General features: G+C 35.0%; 1 pseudogene; it reads left to right on the plus strand.

Annotated features, from left to right (window-relative positions):
• Positions 1 to 898: 898 nt before the first annotated feature.
• On the plus strand, positions 899 to 1055 carry LOC130044622 (uncharacterized; annotated as a pseudogene).
• Positions 1056 to 12703: the final 11648 nt, after the last annotated feature.

Genomic DNA, 12703 nt, shown 5'->3' on the forward strand with positions numbered 1-12703 from the left:
ACTTGGGGCTGTAGTGATAGCACAGCAGTAGGGCATTTGTCTTGCATGCAGCCAACATGGCCGATCCCAGTTCGATTCCTCCGCCCCACTCGGGGAACCCGGCAAGCTACCGAGAGTATCTCGCCCGCACGGCAAAGCCTGGCAAGCTCCCGTGATGTATTCGATATGCCAAACACAGTAACAAGAAGTCTCATGATGGAGATGTTACTGGGCCCGCTTGAGCAAATCGCTGAACAACAGGAGGACTATGACCGTGAAGTGTAAACTTAATATTTTTGAATTTGAGTTTGAATTTTGGGTGTGTTGGGGCCATAGTCAGAGGACTTACTCTTGAGGCTGCTAAGCTGTCACTCCTGGTAGTGCTCAGGGAATTGTAAGAATTGTCAGGGATTTATCTGTGACGAGCTTTATGTGAACCAAACATCTTATCCCCTGTCCTATCTCTCTGGCCTCTTCATATTTGTCTTAATGACTGCTTTGTTGATGCAGTGTATGAGTTTCATATAAATACTAACAGGTAAGCCCATGAATTAATTTTGTCTGGAATTTTTCTTTTAAATGGCACCCCTTTCTGACTTTGCATTCAGTTTAATTTGTTTCTTATAAGGAAACGAGTAATGCTTTCTCTTTGTTCCCTCAAAGAATTTATGTAGATCTGTCTGTTTTTTACTGTCCTCCCACTCTTCATCGATTTGCTTGAGCGGGCCCAGTAACTTCTCCATTGTGAGACTTGTTGTTACTGTGTTCGGCATATCGAATACGCCACGGTAGTTTGCCAGGCTTTGCCATGCGGGTGAGATACTCTCGGTAGCTTGCCAGGCTCTCTGAGAGGGGCAGAGGAATCGAACCCAGCTTGGCCAAGTCGGCCGTTTGCAAGGCAAACACCTTAACACTGTGTTATGGTTCTCGGCCTTTTGGCTAAGATCAAGTGTAGTATAATTTTATGATGGTTTGTAAAATATTTAAGTCTTCTGGTGATAGAAAAAAAATGATGCTAGCTCATCATAGTCTCTTTCTCCCATATATCGCAATTAAAATTTTAGGGGAAAATACCGCTAGAAAATTTCAAAGCATGTATATATAAAGAAAAAATAAAACCAAAGAACAGTGTTTTGAGAAAGAGGATTTTCCACATATCTTTAATGCACTTCGCTCAATTCTAAGCAGAGCTTGAGAAGCAAATTCAATGTTTCTAGGGTTCATAGGAATCAGTAATTTTGCGGGAAGTCTCCTTTTTACCAGAAAACACAGAAAATGGAACCTCCATTTCCCTAACTTTAATGTATTTGTTCTCACTCTGGCCTGAGACTGAAGATAGACCCTAACCCTAAAGTTCTGGCAAAGGATGCAGGCTGCAGAGCTCTGAGAGGAAACCCATTTCTTTGGTGAGACTAGTGCTCATGATTTTGTATTGTAGAAATGGAACATTTCAATTCTAAAATTTCCCCTTGGTTCTTTTGAATAATTGATACCTATATTCATGGGTAATCTTGATAATGTGTGCTCTCTTATACTCTATTCTTCTGTACTTAAATCAGGGAGAGTGATGGAGGGAGAGTCTTGGAAACTTTGGTAGTGATGAGATGCAGTAACTTCACACATGAATGCCATAGGTTACAACCAATGGTAACCATGTTACCTAAACAATAGTAAAAATAAAACAAATTTAAAAGTTCCAAATGAACTAACTTATATTTCTCTTGCCAAGCTTTCTTAAGGAAAGGGCAATTTACTAAATACTACTTTATTTCCCTGTATATGAGTCTAATTTCTTTGGTATTTAAAAAAAAAACTTCCCTGATAAAGACTTTTTTCTAAGAATACTGGGATTTTGAACATGAGTAGATATAAACTAGGTTATCTGATAAACTTGATTATATGATCGTGTTTATTTTTGTTGTTGTTGGTTTGCTGTCTTTAATATAATTCAGAAAAGTATATATTATTATGTAGCACTACACTGTAGCACTGTTCTATCGTTGTTCATCGATTTGCTCAAGCGGGCACCAGTAACGTCTCCATTGCGAGACTTATTGTTACTGTTTTTGGCATATCAAATACCTCACAGGGAGCTTGCCAGGCTTTGCCGTGCGGGCAAGATACTCTCAGTAGCTTGCCAGGCTTTCTAAGCGGGGCAGAGGGATCGAACCCAGGTTGACCTCATGCAAGGCAAAAGCCCTACCCGTCCTACTAGATCCAGCCCATATTATTATCTAGAACAAATAAAATTCCTAATCACTTATTGGTTTTGGTCAGTGATTCCCTTGAAGTATTAACCAATATATTTCTCAGTCTTCTTCAAAGATTCTGTGTAGGACTTGGGCTACACCTTCACTATTAAGTATTATAAATTACAATCTCACCCTAGCCTTGATTTACTTTCACATAGCACCTCAAGTGATGCCCTATAGAGATTGTCAACTCCGTCATTGGATTTGGTTTTTTATGACTAATTGAGCTTAGGTAGGGATATAGAATAAGGAAGTAAATATGCAAAATGTACTCTTCTTAATGTAATTTGGTCTCAGTTTTAATCACTTCTCCTTGGGTTGTTTTAAGACTTTATTTCGACCATTTACACTTTATTTGGACCAGTTTGTCCTTGTTCTCCTTGCTTCTTTGCTTCTGTGAAGATTTTTAGATGCCCTTACCTGACATTTTCATTGACTTCACTTTATTTTTATCTTTATCATATTTATCATATTTATTTTTGTTTCTCCCTTTTATTGTCTGTCTAATGGAAATTTCTAGGCTTATATCTTGGGTTGTTGTGGAGATGAATTGAGAACATCATTGGAAATTCATTTTTATTTCCAATAGGTAATAAATGTAATGCTTTATTTTGAAGTTCTATTGTAATCTTCTTTATTCTATTTTGTTTTAGATGACATTCAAGTTAAGTATCAGAGAAAACATAGGACCATTTTCATATCAGGTGATAGATAAAAAAAATCTGAATCAATATGTGAATTGTGGTGTTACTAATCACATTTTCTCTTTAAAATCGGATATGGATGTTCATGTAAATGTTTCTAAAATAATTAGGCTAGTTATATATTACGTCCTGAAAGTACTCATGTTCAGTCCTTAAATGCCTTTCGTATATAAATAGCCACAAAAAACTGTGATCCTAAATAGCCATAATAGAATCTACCTGATTAAAATGCAACCATGCATCTCAGTAGTAGCGTATAAATAATTTATGGAAAGACAGAGAGCACTTTCAATGGAAGCTTTATGTTCTTCTTCCAATGTCTTGCACATCACTATACACAGATAATTATTGCTTTTCCCAGAAATCATGTACATGCTTATCATGTAGCCATGTCCTTGGGAAATAACAAATACTTAATATGACAGACAAAAGTTTATTCACAGATTGGTTGTGCTTCCTGTCTAAGTCTATGGTTTACTTAATATATGACACTGACCTTGAGCTCTGCTATTAGAAAATGTATCCTCTAAAAACTTCTCAGCATAAAATTGAGATTTAGTTCCAGAAAAAGAAATAAATGATTGTTAAGTGATGCATTGTTCCATATTTTTTATTTTTCTAGTGCTCCTGAGAAAATGCAAGTATTAAAGCTTATGTTTGTAGCTTTAACTCTGGGGCATAGTAACATGTTACTCACTGTGTCTTATTTATTATTTAAATATTTTTCTAAATTTGTTTTTATTAGAAAGGAAACTATGCTATATAATGGTGGGCTGGTTGGCTGTGTGCAAGGCAAGTGGCTTACCCATTGCATTATCTCCCCATCTCTGTATTTCACAATTTTTAAATAAAAATGTAGAAAATTCACTATTAAAAATATGATGTGTATTCTTTGAATTATGTGGTTTCCTATAATGAATGTATTTTGATATTTGATACAAAAAAGGATATTATTCTTTGACTTCTAAAGCAAAAGATATATTGAACTTCTTAAGAATAGCTCTGAAATAACAAATGATAATCTGACATTAGAAAAATATGGAGTTCATTGATAAAATTACATTAATTTATAGTTTTATGAATTCATTTGCTTTTAACTACAGAATGACTATAACAGTGTAGCAATGGCTACATGGTTGATTTTCAGTAAATAGGGACTTTGGTCATAGACTCAGAAGCTTGTGTTGTAATGAAAACTTGACATCCATATTTGCTCTTGGATTTAGTATAACTTCCAGTGATTATCCATTCCTATGACTAAAGAACAATTAGTTGGCACTTTATTCAATGTGGTATATGACAACCTCTAATATTTGATTAATTATTGCAATTGGAAAATGGTTGCTGCTTATTTGGAATTTGTGATTAGGAAATGGAAGTGTAGCCAGTCAAATAGATTATAAGTATAGTCACTGTCATTGTCACTGTCCTTCCGTTGTTCATTGATTTGCTCAAGCGGGCCCAGTAACGTCTCCATTGGAGACTTTTGTTGTTACTGTGTTTGGCATATCGAATACATCACGGGTAGCTTGCCAGGCTCTGCCATGCGGGTGAGATACTCTCGGTAGCTTGCCCGGCTCTCCAAGAGGGGAGGAGGAATTGAACTCGGGTTGGCCATGTTGGCTGCGTGCAAGGCAAACGCCCTACCGCTGTGCTATCTTTCCAGACCATTAGTATCTAAAATAAATCTTTGAGTTTTTAAGTTTATTAACTAATTATCACTGAAATATTGGGCACAGGTTTTCACTTAGACCTCTTCTGATGTGGCCTCTTCATTTAAGGAACCATGCTAGCAGTGCTAGGGGAGCAAGTTCTTTGCTCAAATCCATCTTCTCTGACCAGTTACTAGTTTGCCTCAAGTTAAAAATAAATGAATAATAAATAAATAAATAAGAAATAAAAGTTAGCGTTCTCTCGATTACAGTTATTTTTATTTTTAGTTTTGTGAGCTAATAGATTGTTGCAGGTGCCGGCCAAGGGAGGAAAGAAACAGGTCTTTGGTGCTAGACGACTTGACACAGGGGAGTTTTTTAAACTTTATCTTTTAAGATATACCCATATAGTCCTCTAAAGAAAAACTACATAGAAAAGACTATAAAATATGCATCTAGAATGTTCTTAGAACTGCAATGTGGCATAGTTTTGTCCAATTGAGGCAGCTGATTATCAGTATAAACAAGCATCAACTTAAAAATGTTTGTGCATTATAAGAACTTTTTTTTTCCTATTTTTTTTTTAAAAAAATTATTAGTGAAACACCATGAGGTATAGTTGTAGATTTACAAAGTTTTGTGCTTGGGTTTCAGTTATACAATGATCGAGTACCCATCCCTCCACCAGTGCCCATTCTTCACCACCAATGATACTAGTATACCTCCCACCCCCATCTTACCTCACCTCTCTGGCAGGGCATTCTCTTTTGTTCTCTCTCTTTTTGGGTGTTGTGGTTTGCAAAAGAGGTATTGAGTGATAATCACGTTCGGTTTACAGTCTACTTTCAGCATGCACCTCCCATACTGGGAGGATCCTCCCAAGATTCTTTACTTGGTGTTTCCTTCTCTATCTGAGCTGCCTTTTCCCCCAGCATGTGCAGCTGGCCTCCAAGCCATGGAGCGAACCTCCTGGTACTTATCTCAACTATTCTTGGGTGTTAGTCTCCTATTTTGTTACTTGATATTCCACAGATGAATGCAATCTTTCTATGTCCTTCCCTCTCTTTCTGACTAATTTCACTTAGGATGGTTCTTTCCATGAAGAACCACTTGTGTGTAAATTTCATGACTTCATATTTTCTAACAGCTGAATAGTATTCCATTGTGTAGATGTACCAAAGTTTCTTTAACCAGTCATGTGTTCTCGGGAACTCGGGTTTTTTCCCCCCAGATTTTGGCTATTTTGAACAGTGCAGAGTGAACATAGAAGTGCAGATGTCATTTTGACTATACTTTTTTGGCTCTCCAGGGTATATTCTCAGGAATGGTATTGTTGGGTCAAATGGGAGCTCAATTTCTAATTTTTTGAGAATCATCAATACTGTTTTCCAACAGAGCTGAACCAGTCGGCATTCTCACCAGCAGTAAAGGAGGGCCCCTTTCTCCCCACATCTGCGCCAACACTGACAGCTTTTTGGTCTTTTGGATGTGCGCCAGTCTCTGTGTTGTGAGACGATATCTCATTGTTGTTTTAATCTGCATGTCCCTGATGATTAGTGGTATAGAGCATTTTCTCATGTGCCTTTTAGCTATTTGGATTTCTTCTTTGAGGAAGTTTCTGTTCATTTCATCATCCCATTTTTTTTTTTTTGATGGGGTTGGATGCTTTCTTCTTGTGGAGTTCAACCAGTGCTTTGTATATCCTTGACATCAATCCCTTATCACATGGGTATTGAGTGGATATTTCTTCCCATTCTGTAGATTGTCTTTGTATTTTGGTCACTGTATCTTTTGCAGCGCAAAAGCTTCTTAGTTTAATATAGTTCCATTTCCTTATCTCTGTTTCCACTTGGTTGGTCAGTGGAGTGTCGTCTTTGAAGATACCGTTAGCCTCAATATCATGGAGGGTTTTGCTGACCTATAAGAACTTATTCTTCAGAGTACTTGTTTTTTTAATGCATAGCTCATTGTTCCATAAAAATTATGGTAGATTAGTCTCAGATTGCAGACAGCAGTCCAAACCTTATTTAAACTCCAATATACTTCAAGTACTATAGAAACAGCACTCTTTCAGTCATTACTAACTGCTATTTGAAAATGGTTTCCATTTGTAATGGCATTTTAAGTTACATATCAAAAAGCCAGAAGCATTGTGCAATAGTTAGAATTTAATAACAGCGGAAGCACTACACATCAAAATTTGTGTGATATAGCTAAAGAATTACTTGGGAAAATGTGAAGCCTTGAATACTATTGCCAGAAAACAAGAATAAGTAGAAACAAATTAAATTGTCTCAACAGTATGTGGTTGTTTCAAAATGTATAAAACTTTTTTTTTCATTGCAATAACCAGTGAGGGTGAGAAAGACCTCTGAGAGTCAATGAAATAGTTAAAAAGTCCAGATTTTTAAAAATTTCCATTGCATTAGAGCTCAGTCTTGTGTGTAAGAATACACAGTTCACCTAAATTAATGATGAAATGAATTATTGATTTAGGAGGTAATTGAGTCTGGTGACCTACAATTGGCCTGTAGTATTGTTTTTAGCAAAGAGGATCAATGATTTGTATGTAAAGCTTAAGAAATTGTATATCACACACACACATATATATATATATATATATATATATATATATATATGACCCTCCCGTTGATCATCGATTTGCTCGAGCGGGCCCAGTAACGTCTCCATTGGAGACTTTGCTGTTACTGTGTCTGGCATATCGAATACTCTCGGTAGCTTGCCAGGCTCTCTGAGAGGGGTGGAGGAATCGAACTCGGGTTGGCCATGTTGGCTGCATGCAAGGCAGACGCCCTACCCGCTGTGCTATCACTCCAGCAGAATCCTTCATGAAATTGAATATAGAAGCATTTTCAATAACCTTGTGCCATTGCCATGCAGATAGAAACACGAGTAATAAATAGACTATATCAAAATAAGAAGTGTTTGAATTGCAAAGGAAATAATCACTAGAATAACATTCACATATGGGGAGAAAATCTTTGCTTACCATTCATCTAGCAAAGGGTTAAGATTTAAGTTTTACAAGTGCCTTATTCTATCTTAACACTTACAACAAATCCAAACAAGGAAGAGATGAATAGACACTTTAGCAAAGAATAAGTACAGATAACCTATAGGTATACATAAAAATTCTTTACATCACTTATTAAGATAATACAAATCAAAGCCTTAGTTATTTATTTACACCAGTGAGACTGGCACACATCTAAAGTAATAAACACAACTGGTGTCAGCACAAATGTGGAACAATATGAATGTCATCTGATGTGGTCTCTATAGAAAACAGTATGGCGATTTCTCAAAAAGCACGAATTGATCTTCTATAGAGTCCAGCAATTCCACTTCTATCTACTACAAAGGCCCCAAAACACTCTTTTGAAAGTATATTTGTGCTCCAGGGTTCATGGAAGAACTGTCACAGTATCCAAGATCTGGAAACAAGCCAAAAGTCTAAGAATAGATAAGTGAATAAGGATATTGTGGCATATATATACACAGTGGAACTCTGATTAACTATTAGGAAAGATGAAATCATGCAGTTTGATGCTGCATGGATGGAACTAGAGTATCATGCTGAACAAAATTAGTCAGAAAGAGGGGCGAATTAAAAATGATCTATCTCATGTAGGATGTAAAGGAAGATGAAAAGGGAGTAACAAATAACCCTTTTTAACATTCTACAGAACTGAGATTACCAAGGAGGTGGTGATGGAGCAGGGGATAGGTACAAGGGGAGCAGATGGTCTGGTAATAGGTGTGGTATTTGAAACTATCAGCCACAGTAGCATAAATCATGATCCTTTAATTTTAAAAAAAAAATAATATTTTACTTCTTTGATTTGTGTAAAATTATATGTTAAAACATTTCTAGCATTCATCGAAATAAAAATCGAAGCTGGGAAGACTTTTCATCACAAAACAAGATACACATTTTTATTTAGCTCTAAATTAAGTGTATTTTAGTTAGAAACTTTTTGTCTGTGTGTGCTCATGCGCGCGTGTGTGTGTGCGCGCCCTTGTTTTATTCTCAGGGTGTAGGCAAAGAAATTTGGTAGGCTTCTCAAAATTATTAAGTCATTTTGTACTTTAGTAACTTGTAATGAAAAGGTTACAACAGGCATTTTTACCACCCCATTTTACAATTGCTAAAATAAAGGATTAACAAAATATCAATCCCTGTTTATTGACTTCCCATGCAGTGTTTCTCAACAAAAGAGGTAAAATCATTTGTAACTATTATTTGTTTGTGGAAGAAATGAATATATTAAATTGGAATAAAAAGTAATTTTTGTAATGAAACTAAATCAGACATTTATTTGAGAATAACTTGTTTGGAAATATTTCATTTAATCTTTAAAACTCAAATTACAAATAATTAAGTGTAATTCTAAAATAGTTTCATTCAATATATGCAACAAATATTATCAAAGTTTGAAAATTTCACCCTAATGTGATACTACACAATAAGATGCTCAGTCTTAAACTAGTGGCAGGTAATTAAGCACTATATCTAAATTATTAATAGCTTACTACTTATGCGGAAGGTCCAATTTATCGTTCTTCTATTAGACTTCTATTTGATGTTTCCATACAAGTTTGTAAATAAATGCGATTAACTGAAACATCAATCAAGGTCTAAAATCAGAATCTATTTTTCACTAAAATAAATAAATAACCCTCAAACTGATAGAGCAATAGATATATGGACATGTCCTATTTTCATGTGATTCATATTTCTGAAATTCAGCATCCTTAAATTTCATTGAAAAAATTATAGTATTAGATGGATTGGACATTGTATTTCAAGAACAGGACTATAAAGTGACATCTTCATCAACTTGCCATTTGGAAAGACATTATAATTGTACTTAGAGTTTGATTGATCCTTGATACTGCAAAGTATGTTTAGATTCATACAAGATATTAATTTTATTGCATTAAATCTCACAGCTCTCTCCTAACTCCTAAGTGGGTTAGGGGTTCAGTTTTCAGGCTTGCAGTCCTCTGTTTTCCTGACTCTTTAAGATTAAATTGATTGCTTGCAAAGGATATGTGTCTAGTTTAGATGTAGTAATACTGACTCTTGGAATTAAAAAACAAAAAAAGAAAATGTCTTGGTATACCATCCTTCCATATTTCTAACCAGGGTTTTCCCTTCAGTACAACACTCAGATCCCATTAAAGGTAAATGATCTTTTGTGTGGTTATTTCTCTGGTCAAAGATAATTTGATTGCAGTTACTAGACTCAAGCTAATGATGTTTACTAATCTGTTTACTGCAAGTGATAAACCAAAGGAAATAATGCTGACAGAAAGATATCAGCACAAATTATGAGAAGCCAATGTACCATAGAGCCTGGCCTTCGCTCCGTATTTTTTCCTCTTAATAGAAGAGGGGAATGCACTGATAAAGAGAAAGCCACCATTGCTCTTTGATCGTATTACTGAGCGTTAGTTCACCACACATCATGTACATTATATCCGATAACATTCGTTGTGGCTTCTTGAGGTGGATTAGTATTTACACATGAATTAACAATTAGAATTGGAGGGAGAGCAATTGAGTCTCAGACTAGCTTTCTTGGGGCTGCTTAATAGATAAGCTTCGCGGCCTCTTTCTTAGTCATCCAGAAATACTAAGCAATAACAAGCATAGATTTCAAAGCTCTCCTTTTCTCCAGTTAAAGTTTTGGACCTTTTCTGGTCTGAGTTGTTAGGGAAAAAAAGGCTCCAATTGGCCTTATTTATTTGACATTTGTTTTCATCACATGTAACACCTGATACATGTCCTGCCAGCCAAAAAGAAAATGCTAGTCTCACAAGTTAAATCGGCATTAGTTTGTATGTTTTCAAAATAAATAAAAATAAAGATTCATAATTTATATCACTGTTGAAAAAGTAATAATTTAGTTGACTACCAAACGTGAAATATCGTTTATATAGTAGCTTTGGAATTTAATTCATTCTTCCACATTTAATTCAGGGAATAGATCTTTGATTTTTAAGACTTCGGATTACATTTGAACAGCAAAAATAATCATAGTTTTTGAGAAGTAGATTTATTTCTTTAGCATTGTCCAACCCAAAAACCTAATAACAGTTTTTAGAGCAGCTTTGAATCATCCTGAAGTAAAATTACTAGATTCACAGTTTTGTGTTTAAAATGTGGCTTTGCTAACCCAATATGTGATGTGGGCCAAATGCATATAGTTTTTAAGCACTCATACTTGAGTACCTTATCTTTCATACCTTTCTCTTGTAAAATAAAGAGAAATATTAAGGTCTTTAATCTTTAAATCAGATTTGTTTAAGTGGTTATCATCATACTTATTAATATGTTGGCTATATTTATGCATGCTACTTTTTTTAGTATTCTATCCTCCTATCACTATTTCAGATTAGCCTGCATATAGGTAAATGTGGGTCATGAGACTTGATTTATGAAATATTTTAATTAAATATTTCATTTCTTAATAGTGATATGCTATCCATATATTTTCTGAATATGGTAATATATACATATATATGTTTTGATAGGTAATTATAGAATTACTTTTATACTGTTTCAATAAAATGATTTTCATTCATAAATATAAGAATAATAATACACTCAGTAATAAACATAAAGATAATCATACAATCCTATATACAATCTAAACCTTAAAGTTAAAAAATGTATTGTGTATTATTCATTTATTATAGTTAAAATAATATGCTTGCAGTAGTGTTAACATTTTTTATCTTGACGGTTAATGTTCCTTATCACAATCAAAGTGTGCATAATTCTCCATCAGTATTCTTATTTTTCTAGTCCACTATTCATTCTCTGCTTTCTCCATCTCTATTGGTATTCTCTGTTTTTTCAATCAATGACCAAAGGTTTGTCATCATCTAATACTGTTTTCTTGTTTTGTTTCTCTGTATAGCTCAGTTGAATGAGCTCATCTGATGTTTGTTCTTTTCCCTCTGATTTATTTCAGTGAGTATAACTTCTACTTCCAAGTTGCAAAAAACTGTAATCTTTCAGTTTTTTTTTCTTAATGCTGCATAGCAATTTGTTGTATATACACACAACTTTCATATCTCTTCATGTGTCATTATAACTTCGGTTAGTTTTGATATTCTGGGTATTGTACTAGCATTGTAATTAACATAGGTGTGTATGCATTTTTCTACTTACTTTGTGTTAGGGATGTAGATGCCCAGATGTGGAATCCTTGGTTATAATAAAACTCTAGTTTTGCTTTTTTCCCCCATATTATTTTCTATAGACTGAACATTTCCACTAGTTGTGAAAGTTTCTTTTAACCATATCCCACCAATATTATTGCTTCCAGTTAGATATACGCTTTCTCACTGATGTGAGATGATATTTCATTGTTATTTTGATTTATATTTTCCTAATTATAAAGGAAACTGAATACTTATATATGCTTATTGGTCATCCACAATTCCTTTGGGGGAAGTGTCTATTCATTTACTAGCCCCATTTTGATTGGGTTTTTATTGTTGATCTTTGTGTGTACTTTGTAGATCTCGAATATTAACACAAGATTTGACATATGGTAAGTATAGATCTTTGTATTTATCAGGGCATCTTTATTTTAACTTGGTATTTGAATAATGTTGTCAATTCTAAAAGCTGTTAAAAATAGTTTCATTTCTGGTGCCAGAGAGATTGTACAGCAATCAGGATGCTTGCCTTTCATGCTGCCAGCAAAAATTCAATCCCTGATATTCCATAGTATCCCTTTTCACCACCAGGAGTGATCCCTGAGTACTGCTGGGTGTGATCCCAAAACTAAAAAGTACCATTTCTTCAGCACTTCGGAAAGTTTGAGAGTATCACTGTAACTGTATCAATGTCATCCCATTGTTAATCAATTTCCTCAAGCAGGCACCAGTAATGTCTCATTCACCCTAGCCCTGAGATTTTAGCAAGTGCCATATTGGAGGCTCTTGCAGGGTCAGGGAAATGAGACCCATCATTGTTACTGGGTTTTGGCATGTCTACTACACCACAGGGAGCTTGCCAGACTCTGCCATGTGGGCAGGATACTCTCAGTAGTCTGCCAGGTTCTCCGAGAGCGAG

Source organism: Sorex fumeus, unplaced genomic scaffold (assembly GCF_029834395.1).
Source record: "Sorex fumeus unplaced genomic scaffold, SorFum_2.1 ptg000122l, whole genome shotgun sequence".
NCBI lineage: Eukaryota > Metazoa > Chordata > Mammalia > Eulipotyphla > Soricidae > Sorex > Sorex fumeus.